Source organism: Somniosus microcephalus, chromosome 3, assembly GCF_052327205.1.
Source record: "Somniosus microcephalus isolate GS21.2 chromosome 3, FLI_Smic_1.0, whole genome shotgun sequence".
Taxonomy (NCBI): domain Eukaryota; kingdom Metazoa; phylum Chordata; class Chondrichthyes; order Squaliformes; family Somniosidae; genus Somniosus; species Somniosus microcephalus.
Window position 1 is genome coordinate 119299626 of NC_140989.1, and position 14205 is coordinate 119313830.

Genomic DNA, 14205 nt, shown 5'->3' on the forward strand with positions numbered 1-14205 from the left:
AAATACATTTAAAGTGGAGATAGACAAATTTTTGCAAGATAAGGGAGTGAAGGGTTATGGGGAGCGGGCTGGGAAGTGGCTTTGAGCCCAAGATCAGCCATGATCTTATTGAATGGCGGAGCAGGCTCGAGGGGCCAAGTGGCCTATTCCTGCTTCTATTTCTTATGTTCTTATGTTATGATATCTTTCTTCCTCACTATCAACCACATGGTCAATTTTTGTATCATCTGCAAACTTCTTAAGCATGCCCCAGGGACCCAGTACTGAGCCCTGTGGAACCCCACTGGAAACCACCTTCCAGTCTCACAAACACCTGTTGACCATTTCCCTTTGCTTCCAGCCACTGAGACTGACTGAAAAGGGTGATTATTCAGCTCATTGTTTGTGTGCAATCCAAACCCAATCATGCCACGCTGTACTCTCCATGTAGCCCTGTATATTCCTTTTTAGATTTATAAGAAATTAAATGTAGATTATAAGAACAATGACTTGTGAATCGAAACTAAGGATCTGTTAATTACCAACTAATCATAAGACAAGCATACGTTAAATGGGGAAGGAAGTATTGCAGCAACAGAAACCATTAACTTTGCTTCCCATCTGTCTACATTGAAATATTGAAGACTAATGACAGGGTGCAAGAAAAGAGGAAATTCCAAGGAGCAGTAATTTTTGTTGAGGGGGATTCCATTGATGGGAAACTGAAACTTAAGATTGTTAATAATTAACCGTATTAATTCCCAGCAATCAGCTATTGATCATTCTGAGTAAACAAAATCATTAATTCTTCAATGTGAATCCACACATGCCTCAGCGACCCCAAGTTTGTTTTTTATTGTCTCCATTTGGTGATGCCAACAGCAAAGAAAAGAAAAATGAATAAAGTAGAATCTATACTGTGAGTAAAATTCATGCTGTAGAGCAATTTCAAAACTATAATCTCAGCTTGGGGCCCAGAAGGCAATTTAGGTGAGTACTAGTGTTATCTGAACATCACTATGATTGTTCCAATAAAACATCTCCCAAGTATCCATTAATCTCAAAATAAATTGCCTGAACCTCTCTCCATATAACCCACCTAAACCCCGCTCCATGTAAACCACTTGAGCTTTTCCCCATATAACTCACCTGAGCCTCTCTCCGTATAACCCACCTGAGCCTTTCCCCATATAACCCACCTAAACTCCTCTGCATATAAACTGCCTGAGCCTTGCTCCATATAATCCACCTGAGCCTTTCCCCATATAACCCACCTAAACCCCTCTCTGTACAAACTACCTGAACCTCTCCCCATATAAGTTACTTGAACCACTCTTCATATAAACCACCAATATAATTTGAGTATTGGCTTCTTGGTTAAGTAGAATGGTAATGTTGCCTGGCATTTTAATTCAGATATCCCATTTACTGTATGCTTTGCTGGTCTCAGCTAGGTATCTGTATGGGGGATAGAACACTACCTCTGTAACATCCTCCAGCCCTACAACCCTCTGAAATCTCAGCGCTCCTCCACTTCTGGCCTCTTGCGCATCCCCAATTTTCCACTATTGGCAGCCGTCCTTTCAGCTGCCTAGGCCCTAAGCTCTGGAATTCCCTCTCTAGACCTCTCTGCCTCTCTACCTCTCTCTCCTCCTTTAAGATGCTCCTTAAAACCTACCTCTTTGATCATGCTTTTGGTCATCTGTCCTAATGGGCTCGATTTTCCCAGCCCCAAGGAGGCGGGTTTGGAGGTGTGCGAGTTGTTAAAATCACCAAAACTGGCGGGCGGGCCAGTTCCCGCCTCCATCCTGCCTCCAAGCAATTTTCCCAAGTGCGTGTTTTCTGACCCGCTTTCCATCCCGCCTCCAAGAGGCGGGATAGACCCTTAACAACCACTTAATTGCCTCTATAATCCCATTTTGAGAGGCCTTTCTGATTTTAACACGTTTCCCCCATCCTACACGCCTCCTCTGGAACACGACAGGTAATCCTGGTGGCCTCACAAGTGAATTGCTTACCAACAGCTGCAGCTCCACCATTACAAAGGAGTTTTCACCGATGATCATTTGCAGGTGGCAGGACTTTGTTGTTTCAGGTCTGGGGGAACTTTAAGCAGGCATACTCAGTGTTGTGGAAGTTTAGAGCCTGACACCCGTCTCCAGTGTGACCTCCTGGGAAACCCCTCCCCCCACCTTGACTAAGCGCTTCCTCAACTGAGGCAGATACCAGAAGCATGGCAACCATTTAATTCCTTTCCTCCTGGGCATCAGATTCAAATGAAGACCAGCTACAGCAGCAGCAGAACCATGAGCAACAGCAGCACCAACAGCAGGAACATCAACAGGCTGCTAGTCACCCACCTGAAGATGCACAGGCCAGAAGGCACCAGAGCGCGACCACATTGCTGCCCGGGATGCAAGGGACGCACTCATCCTGGCCAGATTTGCTTAGCCTGCACAATCAAACACTTTAGTCTCGCTCCTTCTTACCAGATCATCGACAATGGAGAAGAACCTACGGAATCCTATCACTCTGACCACCATTCTGATAATCACAAGGCGCCCTAGGCCCTGAATGTGAAAGTCTCATTTGCGAAATGACACAGGCCACAACTTCAACAACAGAAAGTGCTGGAAAAACTCAGCAGGCTAGGCAGCATCCGTGGAGAGAGAAACAGAGTTAACGTTTCACGTCTGGGACCCTTCATCAGACCTGGAAAAAGCTGGAGATGTAACAGATATTAAGCAGGTGCAGAGACAGGAGGGGAGGAAGGAATTGAAGGAACATACTGTGCTTTTGTAAGAGGCAGGAAAGATAAAATGTTGCAAATGAGAATGGCAAAATCATACAGCATGAAAAATGGGGGCGGGGCTATAGTTTGAAATTGTTGAACTCAATGTTGAGGCCAGAAGGCTTTAAAGTGCCCAATCGAAAGATGAGGTGCTGTTCCTCGTGCTTACGTTGAGCTACATTGGAACAATGTAATAGGCCGAGGACAGAGAGATCAGAGTGGGAGTGAAGCAGTGAATTAAAGTGACAGGCGACCGGAAGCTCAGGGTCACCCTTATGGACTGAATGGAGGTGTTCCGCAAAGCGGTTGCCCAATCTGTGTTTGGTCTCCCAAATGTAGAGGAGACTGCATTGTGAGCAGCGAATACAGTATACTAAATTGCAAGAAGTACAAGTAAATCGCTGTTTCACTTGGAAGGGGTGTTTGGGGCCCTGGACAGTGGGAAGGGAGGAGGTAAAAGGGCATGTGTTGCATCTCACTTTATAACACAATCACAATGATGGCTGGTGCAAAAACAAAACAACACAGCACCCAAGTGATTACCCTTGTGACTACTTGTGCTTTATCTTACTCTTACGCGTGCTCCTACGTGGTGCTTCCCCTGTGCCTTCAGCAGATGTGGAGGCCCCTTGCTCGCTCTCTTGCTGCTCCTGTCTCAACGCCTTTGGCAGGCATCCTCTGGGGTGGCGAACCTGTGCGGGCTCGCCAACAGTCTGCTGCTCCTGCGTCTGTGCAAGGGCTGAGACGTCCATCTCAGTTGGGTGAGGATTCTGGTGGGGCTCTGACCGAGGGCTTTGCTGTGGCATGGTCATGTGAGCACTTGGAGAGGAGCCCCCACTTCCTTGTTGTCTGCCACCAACATCCCTCTCATGAGTCAGCCCCACTTCAGAGGTAGCAAGTGGCTTGACAGCACCTTGCTGCAATGCAGGGGCCATGAGGACCCATTTCTGCCCTGGAAGTCCTACTCCAGAGGACTTGCATGAAGGTTTACTTTATTTGCCCAATAGCTGACCATCGCTCCTCAAGAGATGTCATTCTATTCTGAACAATGACCATGTTTTCAATACCCTTGCAACTAAACTCCTCCATGGACCATGGAAGGAATGAGTGTAGTGAATGCATAGCATAGATGCTTAGAAGGATACTAAGGACCCTCCCTGTGTGTTGTAAGTAGTTGTTGTCATGGCATCACAGTGATAGGAAGTGTGAGAGCTGCATGGTCGAATAGTTAAGTGAATGGGACCATAGAGAGAGAGGGAATGGGTAAGGGTGCAGGGATATAAGTGTCAAGTGGGATGTGGAGGAAGAGGTTGGCAAAGCAGAGTGCTGGTGAGGAGAGGCGATGGGGATCAGATTGAGGGTGATGGGAAAGTCATACTCACTTTTCCGGTGCGGAGAAGGTCATGAAACCTCTTCCTGCATTGCAGCCAGGTTCTGCGGCTCATTGAAATGGAGTTGACCCCCTGGGCCACTTGTAGCCAACCAGCTTTTGTCTGCTGGGTGGCTTTTTTCTCCCTGAGGAAGGGAACAGCACCTCCTTATTACAGCTGGCTCCGTACACCAGAGCTTGGAGGGAGGGCTCATCAAGCCGAGGAGCACACTTTTGCTTGATCGTTGACATTTTCCACAATTCAACTCCTTCATATAAATTGCAGAGCCTTTGCAGTCTCCAGAAGAATCAAGGCTGCTTGCAGGCCTTAAATCCAGCAGCATTGATGACGTCATCGGAGGCGACTTTCTGTATGAAAAGACTCAATGAGCCAGGGGTTACCACATGCAGGAAATCATTTGGCCAATTAGGGGAAAATCGCACTTTTTCAACACTTCACTTAGGAGTCGGGGTCCTGGCACGATTTCCACCAGCCCGCTCACACTAACAAAATCCAGCCCAATATGTCCTTATGTGGCTCGGTGTTAAATTTTGTTTGATAATGCTCCTGAGAAGAACTTTGGGATGTTTTACTACGTTAAAGACGCTGTATGAGTTGTTGTTAGTAGCTCAGAAAAAGAGTGCCATTGGTAGTGTCATTGGCACCATTCACCAGGGATTAATTGGAGGAGGGGAGGGAAAGTGTGAGAAGTATCAAAAAACCCAGAAAATTGTTAATGTAGCAAGCAGAAAAAATTTAGCTCTCACAGTGGCTCTTTGAGAAAGTGGCATCAAAACAGATAGTTAGGGTCAAATGATTTTAAGTTTGGGTGGACTGCGGGTGATTGGCAGGAGAAGGGCTTGTGCTGCCTACCCAAAGTCCCTGACAAGAGGCCTGAGCCAGTTTGAGGCCTGGCCCTCATTCACAGGCAGCCACCTTGGCGTGGGTGGTTGAGGGGCTGGAATTCCAGCTACTCCAACTTGGAGCCAAGCCGGAAATTTTCTCCTCAGGTGGTGGCAGTAAGTTTTTTAGCAGGGCCAGGAAAAAGCATTCAAGCTGCTCAATGCCAGGTACGAATGGACGGCGTGTGCGTGGCACAAGCTCTGCCCATTGGTACATCAAAATTGCGTCACTGTCCTATGTACGTCATTGGAGCCTGATTAGTATACTATAAATAGGCTCCTGCCTGAAAGCGAAGGCCCCGGGCAAAATGGCAGTTGGCGGAACTGAGCGGGAAGGGGTTGGTAAGTGAATCGCTATGATTTTCTTGTCAGGCAGAGTAAATTAAAATCGCTTCACTTGTGTCTCCTATTCTGAGGTCCATCTGATCATTTTGTTACACTGTTATTTTACCAATTGCTATCTCAGTGCATGAGCCCAAATGATATGTTCTAGATAAAAACAGTGACCAGTAGTATGGAGAGTATTGAGTTATAAATTTAAGAAACCATAGTAGATTCCTGATAAAATTGGCTCAAAAATCTTAAAATGCATCCACTGTCTGTCTGCATCTGCTTACATGTGTACTAATATTGATTGTCAGCAAATGTTTGTTTAGTAATAGCACGAGTGACAATTAGAATTAAGAATCTCAAACGGTCCAGAAATAGGTAATTTAGGGTTTATTGGCACAGACCTGGCTTTAACTCCTATTCGGGTGTACAGGAGTCATTCCCTTTTAAAAATGGCGTACACAGAAAGACAGCAGCACTATTCCCTGTATCTCAACATCCTGCGGCTGTTGGTGCATTGTTACTGTGTATATATAATTAGGGATATTAGTCCTTAACACTCTTCCTGGAGTGCAGGTGTATAAGGGATGGCAGATTGTGTCCAGTCCCTGTCTGGGCAGAGAAGGAGTAGGGACCCAGTCTGTAGCAGTCTAGTGGGGAAATGTGTAATGACGTCTGGTGATGCTTGGCAGTCTGGAGGTGAAACGTATCAACATGTGGTAGCCTTTAACAGAAGAATGCATCTAACGCCTGATGGTCTATGGGGAAATGTTTCTTGTGAATGATACTCTGGAATGCATTAATGCCTGGTGGTCGAGTGTAGGGATGTGTCCAATGCTGATTGTCTAACAGGAATAATTACAAAGCTTGGTAGTGCAGCAGAGGGGTTACCCAATAGATCATCAGAGGGATGCATCTAATTCTTAGTATCCTAGCAGGAGGATGCTTCTAATGCCTAATATTCTGGCAGAGCCATGTGTCCAATCACTTGTATCAGGGCAGAGCCATGGGATCAGTTTCTACATGTATGCTGACAGCACCCAGCTCTACCTCGCCACTGCCTTCTTGATCCTTCCACTGCCTCTGTATTGTCAGACTGCTTATCCAACATCCATGAGCTGCAACTTCCTCCAGTTAAACAATGGGAAGATCAAAGCCATTGGCCTAGAAATTCAGTGCCCTTAGCACCGATTTTGCGGCGCTAGAGGGCCTAGCGCTGCAATTGGCGCCGGTTCCTAAATTGCCTGGCGCCCTTCCGCGGCGGTAGACCAGTAGCGCTGCGCCGGCACCGATGACGTCATCGGTGTGCGCAGCGTCCCGGTTGCCGTGGTAACCCGGCCCCAAGCCGAAATTCAGTTGCGGCCGCCTCGCCAGTGGCAGCCGCAACTAAGACTCCGGCAAACGAGTGTTGCCGGAGTCTGCGCCGGCGCTTTAAGGAGGCGCGGCGGCCGGCCGCTTTCCCGCCGGCCGCCTGCCCGCAGCTCCCTCCCCGGACTTCTCCCCCCCCCCCCCCCGGAACAGATGCAAGCCCGGCACTTGTCTGAGGTGTCGGGCTCATTTTTGATGAGATTTGCGCGGGCCGCGGCCGGGTGCAGGCAGCTCCTCCTTAACGGAAGGAGGAGGCCTGCACTTCCCGAGCCTGCCGCACCGCAGCGGGCGCCGCAGCACCGGAATAGCGCCGCAATGCGGCGCGTTGCGCCAGTTTTCAGGTGCTAAAACCCTTCAGTAGCGCCAGCAGCCGTTTGGGCGCGGCGCTACTGAATTTTTGGCGCGCGCAAAGGGCTTTAGCGCCGGCGCTAACTTCCGGCGCTAAAGCCCTGGCGCAGCGCAAACTCAATTTCTAGGCCATTGTGTTCTGTCCCCACCACAAACTCAATACCCTTGTCACTGATTCTATCCCTCTCTCTAGCTAATATCTCAGACTGAACCAGACTATTCACAGCCTTGGCATCCTATTCAACCTGAGCTTCCGACCCCATATCATCTCCATCACAAAAACTGCCTACTTCTACCTCTGTAACATCAACTGTCTCCGCCATGCCTCAACGCATTTTCTGCTGAGACCCTCATCCATGCCTTTGTCACATTGGTCCCGACTATGCCAATGTTCTCCTGCCCGGCCTCCCATCCTCCACCCTCCTTGAACTTAAGCTCATCCAAAACTTTGATGCCCATATCCTATCCCACACCAATTCCTGCTCACCCATCAATCCTGTCCTCACTGACTTACTTTGGCTTCTGGGCCCCCAACACTTCAAATTTAAAAATCTCATCCTCATGTTTAAATCCTTTCATGGCTTTGCCCCTCTCTATCTCTGTAACCTCCTCCAATCCTACAAAGCCTAATTCCCAAATCCACTATTCTACTGATTCTGGTCCCTTGTGCATCATCCGCTCACTTTGCCCCACCTTTGGCAGTCAAGCTTGCTACCACCTAGGCCCTATATTCTGGAACTCGCTCCCTAAACTGTTGTGTATGTACCTTTAAGAGAAGAACTGATTCTATACTGCAGTACCGGCAGTGACCACCCCTGTATATAAAGCCATAGCAGGCTTCTGTATTTCAGTCTTGAGTTCCCCTCTGTTCAGTAAATACCTGTTTTATTGTTCTCCTGCAGTCCGAGTATTATTGATACCCGAACACTACACTGGCGACGGGCAGGTTTGAACTCACCTGCAGTACTGCATCACCTCACGGGGATCTTTTCCCTGAAGAGAAGCTTCTTGGAGGTCGAAGTCAGAACGGTGGGCGTCGACCGCGGGCAACCGCCCAGGGATCCATCGGAGAGTTGCAGGAGAGGCTGTGGAGAGCTGGGACTGGCTCCCCAGTCGAGGTGTTCCAGCAGGTAGCGCGCTGACCCTTCCGGACTGCGGCGGGCTCGGGCTCGATCGAGTGGCTCTGCAAAGGGGCCGTGCAGCGTCGTCGGGAGGAAGAGAGAGAGAGAGGGTGGCGCGCACAGGGCGCAGTCGGTGCTCAAGAACCGGGCAGCGTGGAGAGGATAGAACGAGGGGAAGGAAAAGTGATATGCGCCGAAGCCGCGGGTCGCCGCCATTACCCTGTAGAATGCTAGGAGCAGCGTGGCAGCAAGGGGAAGAAGGAAAAGCGCGGGAGGCGCCATTTTATTCCAATGGGGAAGAAGGAAAAGCGCGGGAGGCGCCATTTTATTCCATTGGGGAAGAAGAAAAAGCGCGGGAGGCGCCATTTTAAATCACTCAAGATGCCGAAGAGTGGCAGTATCACTGCTTTCGACAACGAGGTAGAAGACTGGACCACAGATGTGGAAAGAATTGAAGTGTACTGTGAGGCAAATGAGGTGGCCGATGGAAAGAAGGCGTCGGTATTATTAAATTTGATGGGCGCGAGAACGTACGGCCTATTGCGGAATTTAATTACCCCAGCTAAACCAATGGAGAAAAGTTTTGAAGAGGTTGTTAATATCTTACAAGGACACCTAAACCCTACACCGCTGCTGATAGCAGAAAGATTCAAGTTCCATAAAAGAAACCAGCACAAAGATGAGAGCGATGCTGACTATCTTACGGAACTACGCAAGTTATCGAAGCACTGCCAGTTCGGAGCAGGACTGGCAGACACCTTACGGGATAAGTTTGGCTGCGGGCTCCAGAGTGAAGGAACCCAGAAACGACTACTTTCGGAAAAGGACCTGACGCTAGAACAGGCTTTCAGCGCGGCAGTATCCTATGAAGCAGCAGCACAGGGAGCTGCGGAAGTACAACAGAAACCATAGGAATACAGCGCTAACGAAATGGCGTATGGAGCAGAAAAGTGCTATCGCTGCGGCAGAACAACCCAGGATCGGAAGGACTGCTGGTTTAAGGACAAAGTATGCAGGCAATGTGGGAAAATGGGACACATAGCAAGAGTCTGCAGGTCAGGAAAGAAAACCAACACTACAAGAACCACTAAGGAAAAGTACAAGAAAGTAAAGAAATTGACAGACGGTAGTTCGGAAGATCAGGAGAGTGATAAGGACTCCGGGAGCAGGAGACTAAGTTGTCTAAAGTTACACAACGTGATCGCAAAGGAGGATCACCGAACCATTTGGGTCACCCTCATGATAGCAGAGTCCCCAGTAAAGATGGAATTGGACACAGGATCAGCCCTAACTGTCATGAATCAACGAGACTATGAGCGGCTATTCTCACACATACCCTTGAAGGACACGTCCATTGTATTGAAGACATACACGGGGCAAAAAGTCTACCCCAGAGGAAAAATAAGGGTGCCAGTTGAATACAACGGCAAGGAAACACAGAAACTGTATCTATATATATTACCAGATGGAGGACCACCATTATTGGGATGTGAATGGATCCGAAAAATACAATTGGATTGGCATTCCATTCAGGCGCTAACTGTGACTGATAAAAAGGATGATGACATCACACCTGGATGACTGTCAAAAATTCTAACTGACACGAAAGAGGTGTTCCAACAAGGACTTGGGACTCTAAAAGGAGTAACGGCAATGATAAAAATCGAAGATAACGCAAACCCAAAATTTTTTAAGACCTTGTGCGATCCGCCCAGCCGTTGAAGCAGAGCTGGAGAGTCTGGAGCATTCGGGTGTGCTGTCCAAGGTGGACGGAGCGAGTGGGCCACACCCATCGTTCCTGTAATTAAGAAATCATTGAGCAGCACGCCTGGGGAACCGAAGAAGGTTCGCATCTGTGCGGACTTCAAGGTAACTGTGAACCCAGTCCTGCACACAGTACAATATCCACTTCCACGGATAGAAGATATTTTCGCCTCACTATCTGGAGGGAAACGCTTTACAAAGATTGATCTGGCCCAAGCGTATCTACAAATGGAGGTGGAAGAAGCATCTAGGAAATACCTCACGATAATCACTCACAAAGGCCTTTACCAGTATAATCGACTGGTATTCGGGGTAGCATCAGCCCCGGCTATTTGGCAGAGGGCAACGGAACAAGTCCTGCAAGGGATCCCGGGGACCCAGTGTTATTTGGACGACATCCTGGTTACGGGCGAAAATGACACTGAACACCTTGCCAACCTGGAGCAGGTGCTCACGAGATTACAGGAATATGGGCTACGAGCCAACCGTCCCAAATGCGAGTTCTTCAGGAGGCAAATCTCGTATTGTGGCCACATGATTGATGAGGAAGGGTTGCATAAGTCGCCGGACAAGATTGAGGCTGTAGTCAAGGCTCCAGCACCGGAAAATGTGTCGCAACTGAGGTCGTTCCTCAGGGTGGTGGACTGCTACCATAAGTTCTTGCTGAATTTATCTACAATTCTGCACCCACTGAACGCCCTGCTGCAAACTGGAGTAACATGGAAATGGAGTGATGAGTGTAAGCGTGCCTTTCAGAAATGTAAATGCCTAATCACTTCAAAAGAAGTATTGGCCCACTACAATCCAACACTACCGATTCGGTTAGCATGTGATGCATCTCCCTACGGCATCGGAGCGGTGCTGTCACACAAATTCCTTGACGGTTCAGAGAGGCCAATAGCCTTTGCGTCGCGCTCGTTAACATCAGCCGAGCGTAACTACGCCCAGATTGACAGGGAGGCCCTCAGCCTGGTGTGGAGGGTGAAGAAGTTCAATCACTATCTGCACGGGCAGAAATTCACCCTACTGACTGATCATCAGCCCCTGGTCTCCATTTTTAACCCAAAGAAGGGCGTTCCGTTGATGACGGCGCAACGGCTGCAAAGATGGTCACTTTTTCTCGGGGCACATCAATACGACATAGAGTACAAGGGTACGAAACAGCATGGAAATGCTGATGGGCTGTCGCGCCTACCGTTGCCTACGGTAGAGGAAGCACCTGCAGTGGACACTGTTGAGATATTCCATTCGACCATAGTCGAATGTCTACCTTTTACAAACTCAAGTATAGAGAAGGTAACCCGAAATGACCCGACACTCTCTCGGGTCTATGATTTGACGGTGAAGGGATGGCCAGCACATGGCGACTCACTGTTGCCAGCATTCTCGCCAAGGAGAGAACAGCTGTCAGTGTGCCGGGGGACCTTGATGTGTGGATCCCGAGTGGTAATTCCACCCAAGTTGAGAGATAGAGTGCTCAATGAGCTTCATGAGGTTCATCTGGGAGGGGTAAAAATGAAGAGCCTAGCCAGGGCGTTTGTGTGGTGGCCAGGAATCAATCAAGAAATCGAGGATATGACCAAGAGATGCACAGGATGCCAGAAGGTCCAAAACGCTCCACCACAGGCCCCGCTACATCCATGGGAGTGGCCCTCATCTCCATGGCAACGGGTACACATTGATTTTGCTGGTCCATTTATGGACTCAATGTTCCTAATCGCTGTGGACGCCCATTCAAAATGGCCAGAGGTCATCAAAATGTCCTCCACCACCACGGAGAAAACTATTGCAGTCCTACGGACCATCTTCGCCAGGAATGGCTTGCCAGAACAGATTTGCTCCGGCAATGGGCCACAGTTTGTGTCCGAGGATTTCCGTAGGTTTCTGAGGAATAATGGGGTGAAACATTACACATCTGCCCCATATCATCCAGTCACAAATGGATTGGCTGAGAGCTTTGTTCAGACCTTTAAAAAGGCAATAAAGGCAACGTATAATGACGACATACCAGTACAACACAAGGTGGATAATTTCTTGTTTGCTTACCGGAATGCGACACATGCAGTCACCAACCAAGCTCCAGCCATAATGTTCTTCAACCGAAGTCTAAGATGTCGCCTGGATTTACTTAAACCAAACATAAGACGAGATGTTGAGGATAAGCAATTCCAGCACATAAATGAGAAGCCAACCAGGAGCTTCAAGATAGGGCAACCAGTCTTGGCCCGCGACTACCAAACAGAAAAATGACAGCCAGGAACGTTATGCACACAGCAGGGACCACTAATGTACACAGTGGACGTTAGGGAGAGCATCGTGAGACGCCATGCTGACCAGATTCTAGAGTCACAGGAACAAGCCAAACCCATACCACGAGCAGGTGCACCTGGTAATCAACCCGAAGTACAGATTGCGTCTACCTCAGAAGCAGTGGTATTGGAAGCTGACGATCCAACCAATGACAATGAGCCAGAATCGACACCGCCGCAAGAACAGGATACTCGAGAAAGGCGCTATCCAGTCAGGGTCAGGAAGCCTCCTCAAAGACTGAACTTATAAATGATTATTTCAGCTGATGTATATAGTACAGAGAAAATTGTAATTGTAATTACTTATTATTTAGTTGTTAAATGAATATTATGTACTGTTTATCTAAAAGGGGAGGAATTGTTGTGTATGTACCTTTAAGAGAAGAACTGATTCTATACTGCAGTACCGGCAGTGACCACCCCTGTATTTCAAGCCATAGCAGGCTTCTGTATTTCAGTCTTGAGTTCCCCTCTGTTCAGTAAATACCTGTTTTATTGTTCTCCTGCAGTCCGAGTATTATTGATACCCGGACACTACATAAACCCCTCTATCTCTCCACCTCCCTGAAGACCCTCCACAAACCCCAGCTCTTTGACCAAGCTTTTGGTCACTCCTCCTAATATCTTCTTTGGCTTAGTGTCCATTTTTTAAATTATGTTTCTATGAAGCACCTTAGGAAGTTTTTCTATGTTAAAGGTGTTATATCAATACAAATTGTTGTTTTAGTGATGTTTGTGAAGAGATAAATGTTGGCTAGGACACCAAGAGAACTCCCTGATCATCTTCAAATTGTGCCATTGGATCTTTTACGTCCACCTGAACAAGTAGACAGGGCATTGGTTTAACGTCTCATCCAAAAGACAACACCTCCAACAATGAAACACTCCTTCAGTACTGTACTCATTAGGTGCTCAAGTCCTGGAGTAGTTAAACCCACAACCTTCTGACTCAAATGTGTGAGGGCTACTGCTGAGCCAAGGCTGACACATACAAAGGTATTACTCACTGGTAGCATTTTTCAACTAGACTAACTGTTTCTCAGTTATTGATTACAAAGATACTATATTTGGAAAGTACCTTCTTGTGAAATTATTTTAATTTTGAAAATGTACTTGTTTAGTTTTTACTATCTACTCATCATTTCTGCTTCAGTTTCCTATGACTTTTTTCTGATTAGAGCCCCAAAAATATTTGTGAATTATTGTTATGCAGTCATGTGATACTTGTGATGCTGAAGTGACCAGCTGAGGGACATTAGATGCAATACAACTTTAAAATGATTACATTATTCACACTGAATTTCTTTTACCACGAAAAAATTCCAGTGCATGTGCTGCCTCTCAGCAAGTAAAACAAAAATGTTTACAACACAGTCCATCGAGTCTGTGCTGGTTCTTTGCTCGAGTAAGTCAAGATTAATCCTACTCTCTCCTCCAGCTCTGTACTTTTAATTTTTTTTTCGGACATGGCAAGCACCTAGCCCTAGTTGTCCTGAGGACATTTGAGGGGAGAAATTCGGCATGCTAGCGCCTCCCGTTAGCACCTGGGGGGGGCACTAACAGGACGCTAATGGGTTTGTGGCGGGGCGCGCCGAATCCAACGGCACACGCAAAATTCACCTGGGATTTAGCGCTGGCGCTAACAATTAGTGCCTAGGACTGGCAGATCATGACATCAATGAGTTTGGAACGCCCCGTTAACGGCCCAGATGCAAAATTGACTGTCGCCCTCCTGCCTTAGCGCCTGGCCTGAACAACAGCAGGAAGAGGAAGCGTTATACATTTGATGGCCGCTTTAGGAGCTGTATTTAAAGGCATCAACATCCGCTTTCACTTTAGTGGCCAATCAATGCTGCCTTCTCAGTTTCACATTGCGAAACAGCTGTTTTCAGTGAGTTAAACATTTCTTACTTTCAGGCGTGT

General features: G+C 47.7%; 1 protein-coding gene across 3 annotated transcripts in view; it reads left to right on the top strand.

Annotated features, from left to right (window-relative positions):
• The window catches only part of tagapb (T cell activation RhoGTPase activating protein b), a 104257-nt gene that overhangs the window by 69396 nt on the left and 20656 nt on the right, over positions 1–14205 (top strand). The gene's annotated exons all lie outside the window — the stretch shown is intronic.